The sequence below is a fragment of the Vipera ursinii genome, assembly GCF_947247035.1.
Source record: "Vipera ursinii genome assembly, chromosome: 7".
NCBI classification, from domain to species: Eukaryota; Metazoa; Chordata; class Lepidosauria; order Squamata; family Viperidae; genus Vipera; species Vipera ursinii.
The window spans coordinates 9,476,627-9,491,073 of NC_139521.1; the positions used below are offsets into that span (position 1 = coordinate 9,476,627).

General features: G+C 40.1%; 1 protein-coding gene across 1 annotated transcript in view; it reads right to left on the reverse strand.

Moving 5' to 3' along the window:
- Window positions 1-14,447, reverse strand: part of LNX1 (ligand of numb-protein X 1) — a 145,196-nt gene that overhangs the window by 113,602 nt on the left and 17,147 nt on the right. The window lies entirely within an intron of this gene.

Sequence of the window (14,447 nt, forward strand, 5' to 3'; positions counted from 1 at the left end):
TACATCTGTTTTAAAATGCTACAAAGCTTTTTGGTTTTGAAGGCCAATCAGAACAATTAGCCAATCAGAACAATTTGAGGATGAGGACGTCAAAATGTGATGATTTTGCGTACATGCTGAAAGACAAAGTGCAAGAATATAGGTGAAGGAAAGATGTTATTTCCATTTTAAACATCTATCCTTAATACTACAGTTTTATAGATTTGAGTAGGGTCCTTTGAAAGTAAGCACATGCATTTGGTTAATTATAATTTAATTTGGCTTCCTTTAATCTCCATCACATGTGTGTTTTGCAACTTTGAATAACACTACATCTGCTTTGCAAAACGTTGCTATGAAACTTATCTTTTCAGCTTTGTTTAATTGAACAATTAGCAATCTACCAAACCCATCAGTGTCCAGCTGAGCAAGGAAAACCAGAATGGAAAAGGGCCACCAGTGTGAGCCTATGAACGACTGAATTAAACGTCTGGCATCACCAGCTGTTTATCCCTGTTTCATAGCTTTTGCAGCCAATGTAGGCTCTGCTTGTGATGATGTATGGTTTGCATCACACACAAAGATAACGGGACAGAGTGCACTGCATCATTATGTCACTGTTTTCATATCATCATTTTGATGTAACCTCAGTTCACGGAGGATGCCCACAGCAGCCAACTAAAGTCAGGAAAGAATCAAAAGTGGTTTGATCAGACTGGCATACCAACTTGCTTCCATTAAAAACAACCACCACAATCTATATAAGCGATTCTCAGAACCAACAAACAGAATCTCCGGTAGCCATTCTAAACATGCTGGGAAGTTAACTTAATTGAATATAGTGTGATAGTACAGTACACAACTATATTCTGCCTATTCTTGGACCATCTGTGGCAATCTGTATTCATTTCTGTATTCATGTAACTCAATAATCATACGTCTAGGAAAACAGAAAATGTTATCACTGTGAATTATTTGCAATAAAACAATTATTTTGACAAATAAGAGGAACAATAATGCAATTACATCTGGTGTCCAGAAAAATGCCCTTGAATTAATACAGGAGGATTTAAATCAGGGTTCTTCAAAATTGGCCCTTTTACGACTTGCGGACTTCAATTCCCAGAATTCCTCAGCCAGCGTGCCTGGCTGAGGAATTCTGGGAGTTGAAATCCACAAATCGTAAAAGGGCCAAGTTTGAAGACCCCTGATTTAAAGCTATCCCTACAAGATATGGCTATTCCAGATGCATTGAAGTAGGCCTTAAATCACATACAAATTAAGATAATCTGAGATGGACTTTAGCAGAAGAATCTGTATGAAGGTTGCTTAATTTCAGCTGTGCAGATTCATTGAACTTTTCTCTCCTGTCAGTATACTTACAGCAGTATCCAGCTTCAGTGAATTAAATTTTCTAGTCAAATCTCAAATCGAGGCCTTTCCCACCATTAAAAAAAATGCATTCATCTAGTAAGAGAATGTCCTGTAAAGGTACAAAATAACAGAACTGTCCCTCTATAGCTAGAAAAGCTGTTCCATTATCCTCATTCTTTAAAAAAACAACAACCAACCAAATATTTGTTCAGGACAACTCACCGATTTGCTTCTTTGCAGTTGCCACAGGCTTGTTGAGGCCGAGTGAAAGTTGGAACAAACACAACTTCGTTTACTTTTGTTATCTGTATCACCATTTAATGCCTGCATATATTTACAAAGACGTAGAATGTCTCCCAACCACAGAATTGGGATTGGGGGGGAGAGGGAGTAGAGGAAAAAAAAGAAAAGAAACCAGGATTCATTAACAGATGTCCAGCCCAACTTGCAAGTTCTAATCTTGTGCAGGAAAGAAAATTTTAAGTGGGTGATTGACTCAAAGAAATGCGTGACATCACACATGGCTGGAAATACAAACTTTACCTGAATGATTTAAAGCAACAGTTGGCCACGCCTGACCAGTCATAATTCCCAGAGAAGAGGCTTTGTGTGTACTTGCCAGTAATGTATCATACCGTATAGCAATAGCATTTAGACTCATATGCCGCTTTACAGCCCTCTCCAAGCAGTTTACAGAGTCACCATATTGCCCCCCAACAAACTGGGTTCTCATTTTACAGACCTGGGAAAGATGGAAGGCCGAGTCAACCTTGAAGGGGGTCAGGATCGAACTGCCAAATTGCAGGCAGCCAGCAGTCAGCAGAAATAGCCTGCAGTAAGTAAAGGTAAAGGTTCCCCCGCACGTGCGTGCTAGTCATTTCCAACTCTAGGGGCCAGTGCTCATCTCCATTTCAAAGCCAAAGAGCCAGCGCTTGTCCGAGGACGTCTCTGTGGTCATGTGGCTGGCATGACTAGACACCAAAGGCGCATGGAATGCCGTTACCTTCCCACCGTAGTGGTCCCTATTTTTCTACTTGCATTTTTACGTGCTTTCGAACTGCTAGGTTGGCAGAAGCTGGGACGAGTAACAGGCGCTCACTCTGTTACGCGGCACTCGGGATTTGACCCGCCAAACTGCCGACCATCTGATCGACAACCTCAGTGTCCTAACCCACTGAGTCACCGCGTCCCTATAGCCTGCAGTACAACATTCTAACCACTGCGCCACCAGGGCTCATAGCACCTATAAGTAATTGAGTAATTGCAAAGACGTCCCATGGATTTTAAAGAGAAGGCTCATCTCCTGACCACAGTTAAAAGCAAAGGTATGAAGCAGCTTTGGAACTCCTCAAGGATGTAGGATAATAGTTTACTTCGTACTTGCTGGCTTGAAAAACGTTAAAAATTCATCCCACCCCCCCCCCCAAAAAAGTAAGTTGTCTGTTCCTTCAGAAGAATCTGTTGATGTGGATCCTTCAGTTGTAAGTAATACAAATTTGTTATAAATCACACCAGGCTAGTTGGGTTGTATAAACAAAGTCATGTAGTTGTTTTAAAAGGGGCTGTTGTTTATCACACTTGATTAGAGGAAGTCTTGTCTCTAGGTCAGCATTCAAGCATGATCTTAACGTGCAAGGCTTAGTTATAAGAGAAATATTAATCCTTCCAACCTCCACATTTGGACAGATCACCACACGGGCATCAGTTTAAAGATCAGGTGTGTCTTCCTTTGGGTTTCTTTTAATTTAGTCTGATTTCAACAGAACGGAAGGATCCAACAGCCAAAAGTTAAATTTGGTGAGGTGCTCTACATGTGATTTCTCCTTTTCTTGAGTTCAGAAATACATTGAGGAGAGCTGACTAAGGACAGCTAAAGGAATGAACTGAAATCGTTTAGTCTATGTGGGAATGGGCAAGAATAAAATGAAGACTAAAAGTACGATACTATAATAACCTGAGATCAGCTCGATAATTTATGAAAATAACATGCCGTGATGCATGGAAGATATAGAATCTGCATTTCTATGAGTGAATGAAAGTCAAGTCCAAGTATATTCATATTTATGCCTTTTCATAATGTGTCAGCCCAGAGAGTGACTTATCAAGCTATGAAACGTTTGAAAAATAAACCATGGCTAGTATGATGTTTGAACTAAGGATATAACCCACTGATTTCTGATTGAAATTGTCACATCAACTGATATTGACAAAAATATCTCCAGATGTTGGCTCCCATTGAAAATATGTAAACCATTTATCCCTTATTTTTAATCATAAAGTTGTTTTGTTTTAGAAAATGGCTGCCTAATACATGTAACTGTTGACTTACAACAGTTTATTGAATGACTGTTCAAAATTACAAAGGCACCCAAAAAGTGACTTGTGATCATTTTCCACACTCATGACTATTGCAGCATCCCCATGGGCATGTAATAATAATAATAATAATAATAATAATAATAATAATAATAATAATAATAATAATAATAATAATAATAATAATAATAATAATAATAAAAAGTTGGAAGGGACCTTGGAGGTCATCTAGTCCAACCCCCTGCTCAGGCAGGAAACCCTATACCATTTCAGACAAATGGCTGTCCAGGCTCTTCTTAAAGACTTCCCGTGTTTACATTTGGATGCTTGACTGCTTGGTTCCCATGTATGATTGTTGCTGTGTCCCGGGGTCATGTGATCACTTTTTGCAACCTTCTGACAAGCAATGACAATGGGGAAGCCAGATTAACTTAACAACCGGGTTACGAATTTAGCAACTTTAGTGATTCACTTAACAAATGTGGCAAGAAAAGTTGTGAAATGGGGGAAAACTCATTTAACTAGTTTCTCACTTCTAAGGAAAAAAGGAAGGAGGAGGAGGAGGAGGAGGAGGAGGAGGAGGAGGAGGAGGAGAAGAAGAAGAAGAAGAAGAAGAAGAAGAAGAAGAAGAAGAAGAAGAAGAAGAAGAAGAAGAAGAAGAAGAAGAAGAAGAAGAAAGTGTTAAATTACTCTCACACAACTGATATGCTACTCAACGCCTAATCCCTTTTTCTTATGGGAGACTAGGCCTAGAAATAAAATAAGTCCACTAGAAAGAAGATAATTCCAAAACTAAGTACAATTTACTTCCTAAGCGAGGGAAGCCTACTTTGGGATAGTCTTGCAGCAAATTATCTTGCAGAGTAGTGAAGACTGAATCTTTAATGGCAACATAAACTCTTAAGGGCAATACCACGGACCACTTCAAGAAGTGTTAACTAGTCCCAAAGGCACTGCAACAGACAGCAAGTAGGTGTGTCATTTACTATACAAAGTAGAAGCGCATAATGTTTGTGAGCAACCTGAACACACACAAATCTTGGGAGTGGAAGGCTCACCATTAAGTAATTGCCTTTCTTTAATTACTATTTTAGATTATTCACCTTGCCTTGCCCTTTGGAATTGAGTGGATGCTGGTTGGAACTGAACTACACCCAGGATGATGGGATTTTGTATGAATATTACTAAATTTCATAGGATCTTTTACTGCTCTCGGTCATGATTTGTCCCTTGAGTTTTATTTGGTAATAATAACAGTGTTATTCTTTCCATATATCAGATAATAGCAATGCTCAAAAAAAATAAAGGAAATAGGAAAAGTTTAAAAAAAAACTAAGAAAGGCAATTTTGGAATTTTATAAATAGTTTTCACTTTCCAATTCTTCTCATTAGGGAGGCTGGTGAAAGGGCAAGAGAAAATGAAGGTGGGCTTTCAGCCCTCTTATGTACGAGAAACCATTCATAAACAGATGGCTGTGTGAAGCCCTACTGCACACATTTCAGCCCTGTTTCTCCATTCTTATCTCTCTGTGAGAAAATATTGAATGCCCACAGTAATGAATGTAAAAAGCAGCCCTATATTGCAGACTTAAAAATAAAAGGTCAGTATGTGGAAGACCATATCATGTTACAAGACACTTTAATATGATGAACTAGGTGTTCATTAAATCTAGTTTATAGCATAGGCCACATCCAGCAAATTATGCCTTGTGAGTCTTTCCAACCTCTGTGATTCTGTTTAGCTCCCTGTAATACTTCCAAAAGTCTATGTGGATACTGCTATTATATAGTTTGATCACTAGAGGGCCCTGGACTTGACTGAATGTTGATAGTGTAAAAGCAGAACTCCAAGGCAATAGGTTTCCTTAAAGCACATTATTATTGGCTACTAAGTATCAGCACTGAAGCAGTAGGCATGAGCTTAAATGGACTCCAGAAGATGGTAGAGGACAGGAAGGCCTGGAGGAATGTTGTCCATGGGGTTGCGATGGGTTGGACACAACTTCGCAACTAACAACAACAAAAGTATCGGCACAGTCAAAAGTGAAACCAAATCTGGAGTTCCCTCCCAAGCATTACAATGTTACAAAGTTGAACTTCCCATCCCAGGACTATGTCATTATCCACGTTCCCCAATAGAATACTTTGGCAGACTTTCTAATGAAAGGCTCAGCCCACCAAAAGTCAGGCAGCAATGACCTTGGTTCCCATGGGACAAATTATTGTTTAGTCTAACCTTAAAACTGCTCATCCCCCCTCCCAGTACTGTGGCAACCGAAAAGGAAGCAAAAATGGCTTCAGCCAGGATCGTTGCAGTGTTGACTGATAGACAGTTGTAGGAGAAACACAAATAGTCTTTCACCCAATATGTCCTGACATGCTACTATATTGCTAATATTGTGCCATGCTGAAAAACAGTGGAAAACATTCTGGATTCCTGCAAACAAAACATTTAATGAAAAGTGTTACATTCCCCAACACAAAACAATTGTTAACGTTTTCCAAAAGAAGTCTCTGCTCAATGCTCATTTGAAAATATTGTTTTTACTTCTGTTATGTTCAAACTCACTAACCCCCATAGACTCCAAAAGTGGTTAACTACGAGCAGATGTCCTGTGGTATTTTGTCTTTTCCAATGGCTCCGAAGCTGTCTGCTTTGACAGCCACCCAGTTTGAACACTGAGAACTAATTGTTTTCAATTGTGTTAGGAACTGACAAGCACACTTCTGCACTGGAGTAATTAAAAGGGGTTCAACTCCTTTCATTGTTTTAAAAAAAACATCACATTAATTCCTGTCTGAAATTAAAAACAAAACTCTATACTTTGGATTTCAAAAAGGGCAAGGACACTGCAACTCTGAGAAACAGTTTAGACATTTATTGGCCTCTTAGAAAAGTCCATCGTTGCATTTTTGTGGATCTTTCATTTTAACGCCTCTTTACCTGGTTTCTCTTAGAACGCCTGACCACAATAATAATGATGGCAGTCACATCAGGTTTTATTAAAATGCATTGCTCATGAAGATCCACGCACTGTGGAAAATATTTATACTGTGGTCTCTCTGATGCTTTCCTCTACCCTGCTCAAGTTGGGTAAATATTTTCAGTGGGACACAGTTTGTGGGGAGCTGGATGAAGGCGTAGCAAAGCTGAATACAGCCGTGTATGCAAGAGGGAAGGATCAAGACATTGACAAAGATGGCTTCGCCCCCTTTGTACATGCATTGTGCATGTCTAAAAGGAACAGGGGATGAATTGTGAAGCTCCATTTTTCTCAACTTTGACGTATCTTCCCAACCATCTTTCCTCTAACATTTTCTCTACTAACTATAAAGAAAATTACACCTTGCTTTTGAGAACAATCCTGTGGAGGAATGTTTGCTAGCTTCAGTTCAAAGCTATCGATTCAATCCGCATGTAAAAAGGAAGAACGCGATTGGGCTGTGAAGAGTCGTTTCTCATTCATACACAAAAATACATTCAGGAAAATGGCGTCCTTCTTCATAAGAAAAACTTGGGGGTTAAACGTGAACCGAAACCTTCCAAAAGCTGATCTAGGAATATGACTTTGAGACTTCAAGTATGATAAAAACACGCCCCCATACACACACAACGCATAGCTGGAACATTGAAGGTTTTGATACTTCACGAGGCGGCAGAGAAAATAACAACAACCCACAGAGATCAAAAGGGAGTTTCAAAAGGAAAATTTATTTTGGAGCTTAATTTTCCTCTACTTTGTTTCCAGCCCAAGGAACAAATGTGTGTGTGTGTGTGTCTGTGTGTGTGTGTGTGTGTGTGTGTGTGTGTGTGTGTGTGTGTGTGTGTGTGAGAGAGAGAGAGAGAGAGAGAGAGAGAGAGAGAGAGAGAGAGAGAGAGAGAGAGAGAGAGAGATGTTGCCTACTTATAAAAGTTGTTTTTCCCCGTTTGCTCCATTTCCCAACTTGTGCCCTTCATATATACAGGATGACTCCTGGGCAATAATCCTTGTGCCTAAGTCTGAGGGTAATTATAGTTCAACATAGATTTCCTACTATATTTAGAAATGAGGGTGTGTTAAATAAAAATGTTGGATACTACATACCTGGAAGACATCTGATTTAACCAAAGAACTTTTAGTTCTAAGCAAGAAAATAAAGTCTGCTATGGCACCCTGTCTTAAGTAGCAGAAGCTACTCTGACATATTGCAAAGAGAACTACAGTATTAATATAGTAGTAGTAGTAGTAATAGTAAGAGGGACGCGGTGGCTCAGTGGGTTAGGCCGCTGAGCTTGTCGATCAGAAGGTCGGCAGTTTGGCGGGTCGAATCCCGAGTGCCGCGTAACAGAGTGAGCGCCTGTTACTCGTCCCAGCTTCTGCCAACCTAGCAGTTCGAAAGCACGTAAAAATGCAAGTAGAAAAATAGGGACCACTACGGTGGGAAGGTAACAGCGTTCATGCCGGCCACATGACCACGGAGTCATGCCGGCCACATGACCACGGAGACGTCCTCGGACAAGCGCTGGCTCTTCGGCTTTGAAACGGAGATGAGCACCGGCCCCTAGAGTTGGAAACGACTAGCACGCATGTGCGGGGGAAATGTTACCTTTACCTAGTAGTAGTAATACCAATGGTAGTAGAAAGGTAAGATCAGTGGGAACACATGGGGATAGTCTGGGAGGAACAGTGAAGGAGTTACCTTATTTCACCAAACCAGGATCTCCCCAGACTAACAAATTTTATTGCAAGACATAGGCACTTGTGAAATAAGTGAAATGAGCTGCAACTGATAAAAGATACTACCTTTTAATGAAATTTGTTGGTTGGAAAATTGCTGCTTCTCTCCGAATCCACCATCCTTAGAAACCCACTTAATTCTGTTTCTATAATACACTATCAATACTATCGTTTTAAATAAAGCATTCTACCCTTCTGTTTAAATTCTGAGTTTGTCAGATTACCTCAAACCATTTGGAAACTTGGTCTGCTTGTCAAAGGGAAAAAAAAACCAGTCTGCAAATGCTAACAACATTGCAAAAGTTAATGTTCTTGAAAGCTAATGTTCATGTATGACAAACAGTAAGCAACTGTTTATGAACACACGAGGTTTTATATACACCACAAATAAAGGAAGTTGGTTTGTAAAATGTGTGGGACTGTAAAGTCTTGCTCATCGCCTGAGATGTTTAGCCAAAGGACTCTGATTCTGACATAGGAAGAGAGGATTCAACGGCCAGGATGGAAGTTTTGAAAAATCTGTATAAAAATACTCCGCAAAAGACTTTCCACAGGGAATATTAAAACAGGATACGGTTAAGGAAAACAAGGAGAGGGGCGTGAGGTACAGAATGTCAAAGGCACAATGTAAATAACAACAAAAAAAACCCTCAGGAAAATAGAAAGGAAATAACTCAAGAGTAGAACAAACAGATGACTATAAAGTTTATGCTTGACATGCACTTCTACAAAGGGGAAACGTTTTTCAAAAATGTAATATGTGATGCTATTCTCACTGATTGGATTTCAGGGAATTTGAGAATTCCCTTAAAATCATATAATGGGATATAAATTAGAAAAGTACATTCGACAATTCTATGCATCCATCCCTCATCCCATCCTCTCTTCAGACTCTTAAAGTATCAAGGATATATCTTGCACACTGGAATTCTGGGATTTTTTTGGAAAGATGCTGACTTTCTTCATGGTTTTCCAAACCACAGAAATAGAAATTCCAAAAAGCCCAATGGATGAAATGTTTTTAAGATCCCAGGCCGGAGACACCTCAAAGCACTTAACGTCCAAATATTATGTATAGCAAATCAAATGTTTTAAGTAGTTGGGATAGATGACCTCAGTTATTTTTTAGAACTTCAGTAAACTGTTATGTTCTCTCTATCCCTGAAGCTCCATTGCAATGAATGATACTTTGCAAGAATAAGTAACTACAAGGTTATTCTTCCTTGGATTTCACACTGTTTTGAGTTTGCCTTGTTAAAACCGGTAATGCTTTAGTTCATTATAAGTAATCTAAGCCCAATATATATTACAATGAATCTCTACTGCACACATTTCAGTATGAATAAGTCCTGATCCAACCCAGGGTCATACATAAGTTTATTAACAGGAAGTATTTTTAACTGTACTGTATACATGGGAAAGATTAGTGGAAGTATAATGGTACTTCGATATTCATTGTTAATTGGTTCCGGGAGATGCAATGAGCACCATAAGTGATGAATACTAAACAAATTTTTCCCATAAAGCAGACATGTCAAACACAAGGCCCGGGGGCCAGATCCGGCCCGCGAAGTGGTTTCATGCGGCCCGCGAAGCCATCCTGGAAACAGTGAGGGAACGGCCCCCACTGCCTTGGCCCTGGCCCAGAGACCCTCCTCCTGCCAGAGACCCTCAGATCTGTCCCACTCCTGCCCAGGCCCCCATAGGCACCCTTGATGCCAACGATGTAGAGCTGGCCACGCCCACCCAGTAGGCCATACACACTCTAGCCATGCCCACCCAGTAGGCCACACCCACCCAGTAGGCCACACCCACCCGGCCCCCTGAGGGCAACCGCCATGCTGATGCGGCCCTCAATGAAATTGAGTTTGACACCCATGCCATAAGGAATAATGTAAATAGATTTAATATTTTCCAAACCAAAGACAATGCACATTTTAAAGGAAATATGTAAAAAAATAGGGTTGTATATCATTTCTTTACATGAGAAATAAACCTAAAAATAACAATAAGTACTTAGATTAAATAAAATAAAAACTTCACTTTATTGGTACTAATGGGGGAAAATACCACAAAAATATACAAAATGGCAACAGAAGCTAAGTCTACGACAAGACAGCAAGGGATGTGCACAGGGCAAGAACTGCCATGTGACTAACGCATCGTTGTTTGTTTTGGCTGGAAAGGGTAGCGGGTTTCGACCCTTTTCACGACCTTTCTTGCCACAGTTGTTAAGCAAATCATTGCAGCCGGCAAGTTAGTAACACAGTTGTTAGTTGAATTTGGTTTCCCCTTTGACTTTGCTTGTCAGAAGGTCGCAAAAGGGGATCACATGTCCTTGGGACACTGTAACGGTCATAAATATGAACCAGTTGCCAAGCATCTGAATTTTGGTCATGTGATCACGTTGCAAAGATGGTAACTGTGCAAAATGATCGTAAGTCTCTTTTTTTCTGTGCCATTGTAACTTCGAACGGTCACTAAGTATTGTAAGTCAAGGACTATCTGTATATTTGTTGTTTTTGTTTTACTTTAGAGATTTCCATAGGTAAAGGTAAAGGTTCCCCTGCACATGCGTGCTAGTTGTTTCCAACTCTAAGGGCCGGTGCTCATCTCCGTTTCAAAGCCGAAGAGCCAGCGCTTGTCCGAGGACGTCTCCATGGTCATGTGGCCGGCATGACTAGACGCCAAAGGCGCACGGAACGCTGTTACCTTCCCACCGTAGTGGTCCCTATTTTTCTACTTTCATTTTTACGTGCTTTCGAACTGCTAGGTTGGCAGAAGCTGGGACGAGTAACAGGCGCTCACTCTGTTACGCGGCACTCAGGATTCGACCCGCCAAACTGCCGACCATCTGATCGACAAGCTCAGCGTCCTAACCCACTGAGCCACCACGTCCCTCAGAGATTTCCATAAAGCACTGCATTTAAATGAGTAGCAGCATCACACACAGGAACAAGAGAAATCCAAATAATCAGAGTTGTAGCTCATGAGGAGGCATTGTGAAGTTTGGGAATTTTTAATTTAAAATAAATAAATAAGGAAAGACATGTCAAAACATTATAAATATACGTGGGACGTATAAAAAAAATAGAACACTGGATTATTACTCCCTTTTCTATGGTCCTGTAATTCAAGGTCATTCAGGGAAGCTCGGTGGCAAGGGATTCGGAACAAACAGATGTAAGACAAATGTAAGCAGGCTTTTTTTCATTTAATCTTTTAAATTCTCAGTTTAATTTATGGGGCCCTTGTTATTTTTCACTTTTTGCAGTTTTGGCAGAATAAGATTAAATTTGCAAGTCCTGTCGAGCTGCCTTGTTTGAGAAGATGAAGCCTGTGAATTTTCAGAGCAGGAATTTTTGAGTTGTCTTTGAAGAAAATAGAATTAAGAAAATAGAAGAGGTGATTTTTGATGGCCATCATGAACCTGGTGATTAAGGGTTTCTCTTCTTTCCTTATTTGCAAAACTTTGGGGAAGAGGGGTCTGCAAATGCATAATTTCTACTTTGGCATCTTGAAACTCAAAATCGCTTCCAAAGCTTTGGAAGGACCCCAGTTAAGTTCTCTTTCCAAAGTTTTCCCAGGCCTTAGAGACAGGGTAATTGGGAAGAGCTCTCTTTTTTAAAATTTTATTTTCTTTGGTTCGTGCTATTCTGGTGTGCTATATTTTTCTTTTAGTGATGCTAGTTTTTTTTTAGTTGCAAGCAGAGTTGTTTGAGAGTCAGACAGACTATCAATTAAATCAGAGGTCCCCAACCTTTTGGGCACCAGGGACCGGTTACATGGAGAGAGGTTTTTCCATGGACCGGAGGGCGTGTGGGATTTGTGTGCTGCCTGCATCCCGCAGATGGGGCTTTGCTTGTTTTGCAGACCAGTTACTGGCATGACGCGGCCCAGTACCGGTCCACGGACAGGGGGTTGGGGAACCCTGAATTAAATAATAAATAGAATTTGATTCTGCATTTACAATTCAACCAGAACATGGCTTTACTCAGTGTTTAACCTATGGAAAAACCACCCTAAGCCTATGATCATTACCATCCTAGCCTGTTTAAAAGAGTACAGAATACATTCACTGGATATAAGGCTATTAGTCGTGATAATGCAATAGCAACAGTACTTAGACTTATACTGCTTCATAGAGTCCTACAGGCCTCTTTAAGCAGTTTACAGAGTCAGCATATTGCTCCCAACAATCTGGCTCCTCATTTTACCGACCTTGGAAGGATGGAAGGCTGAGTCAACTTTCATTTTCAGCAGGTTAGGATCAAACCCCTGGCAGTGGGGAGGCAGAGTTACCTTGCAATACTGCATTCTAATCACTGTGCCACCATAATATGCCTATACTTTGCATATTATGAGGGTACCATGCTTCTAAATACTGGTTAGTGTGTGTGTGGGGGGGGAGAAGAATGAGAAGACTCATTTTGATCCAAATGTGCTCTCCTTATGTTCTTTGATGATTGCAGTAGCAAGACACGATGTTCTCTCTATTTAACTGAACTGGTTCTGGATGGCAAATTATTTCTGTATCCGGTGGACAAGTCTGTTTATGATGGTTCTATCTTAGCCTGGTGATTCTCATCCTTGTTGGGAAAGGATGTGTATTTCCAGAATGAGTGCTTTTGCAAAACACTTTCTATTGCTTTTGTTTATCTGGGTACCGTAATTGTGCTTGGCAGGTTTCTAGTCCAAGCAATGAGTTGCAGCTGTCCATAATATTTATTTCTGAAGCAGGTTTATGGGGCCATTTGAGACTAGAGGCATTCTTGGAAAGAGCGATGGTGGAAACTGGCATTGCTATTTGTCCCCCATGCAAGCTTTTTTATTTTCTTAATTAAAATTATTTTCTTTTACTCAAGCCACAGGTATGATGGTGTCCTCTTGGGCATCATGCTAATGACCCCAAAAATATACTGGGCGATAAAGCAATTTGCATCAATGACAGATTGTAAAGACTGTAGAAAACATAGAACGTAGAGTACCATTCATTGTTCCATACTAAATTATGATGATTAATGACACAAAAATAGTGAAGTCATATAAATTAAAGAAGAGTACTGTAAAATGCTGAGAAGGACCAGTTAACACCTATGTCTTGAAAGAGATAAGCCCGTGACTTTATTTCTAAATACGGACACCTTTGTTCAATTCATCTCGTATAAACTTGCTTGTGCTTCAGGGGTTTCAGCCAATTTACCCATTGTTAAGGGTACCATGGGGCAATAAAACAGCTATTTCTATCCCGGAGGAAGCTAACTATAGCTCATACTATGTGTAGCTACTTAGGTATATGCCAGATCCAAGAGGTGGGGGACAATGTCATCATGCCAGAGTCACAACTTACAGACTTTATTCAGATATCAGGAAGCAAATATATAATACCGACATGGTGTCATTGGATGCCTGTTGTCATTTTGGTGTTATTGTGGCTTGCCGAGGATTCTGTTGGATTAAGTACAGTTGCCATTGTTCAAGTTGCTGTGACTTAAGTCAGGGGTATTAATGGTAATGGATTAAAATGTCACCAACATAAATCTATTTGGTTTGAGTTAGCTACAGGAAGAAACTAGAGAATGATATGATGGCAATCTGTGCGTGCATCTTAAAAATAGTTCACTAAAAACATATTCTATTTATAGAATTCCTCCTAATGGACATTATGAATAGAGGCAAATGGCTTTTTAAAAAAGAACAATAAATAAATCTTGGCATCTGATCTGAATTATTGTTTGGTATACCACCGTGGCCCCTTTATCAGAAAGTACTTTGTACTTTGGACCAGAATTAGTGAATAAAGGCACTCCTGTATATTTTAAGAACCACAGGCCACAATTTTTCTGGAGGTCAAAGACTTTTCAATACATTGCCTGCTCACGTAGGGACATATAAGTCTAAAACATAATATGACACCCCCGGGAATGGAAATTGGGGGCACATCCTTCTGACTGGCATATACAAAGAACCTCAGATGTATATTTACATGCATTTCTCATGGGAAAATTAGCAGAAGCCCTGCATATGGCTTTACTTGAGGATGGGATCTCAGTTTCTTGG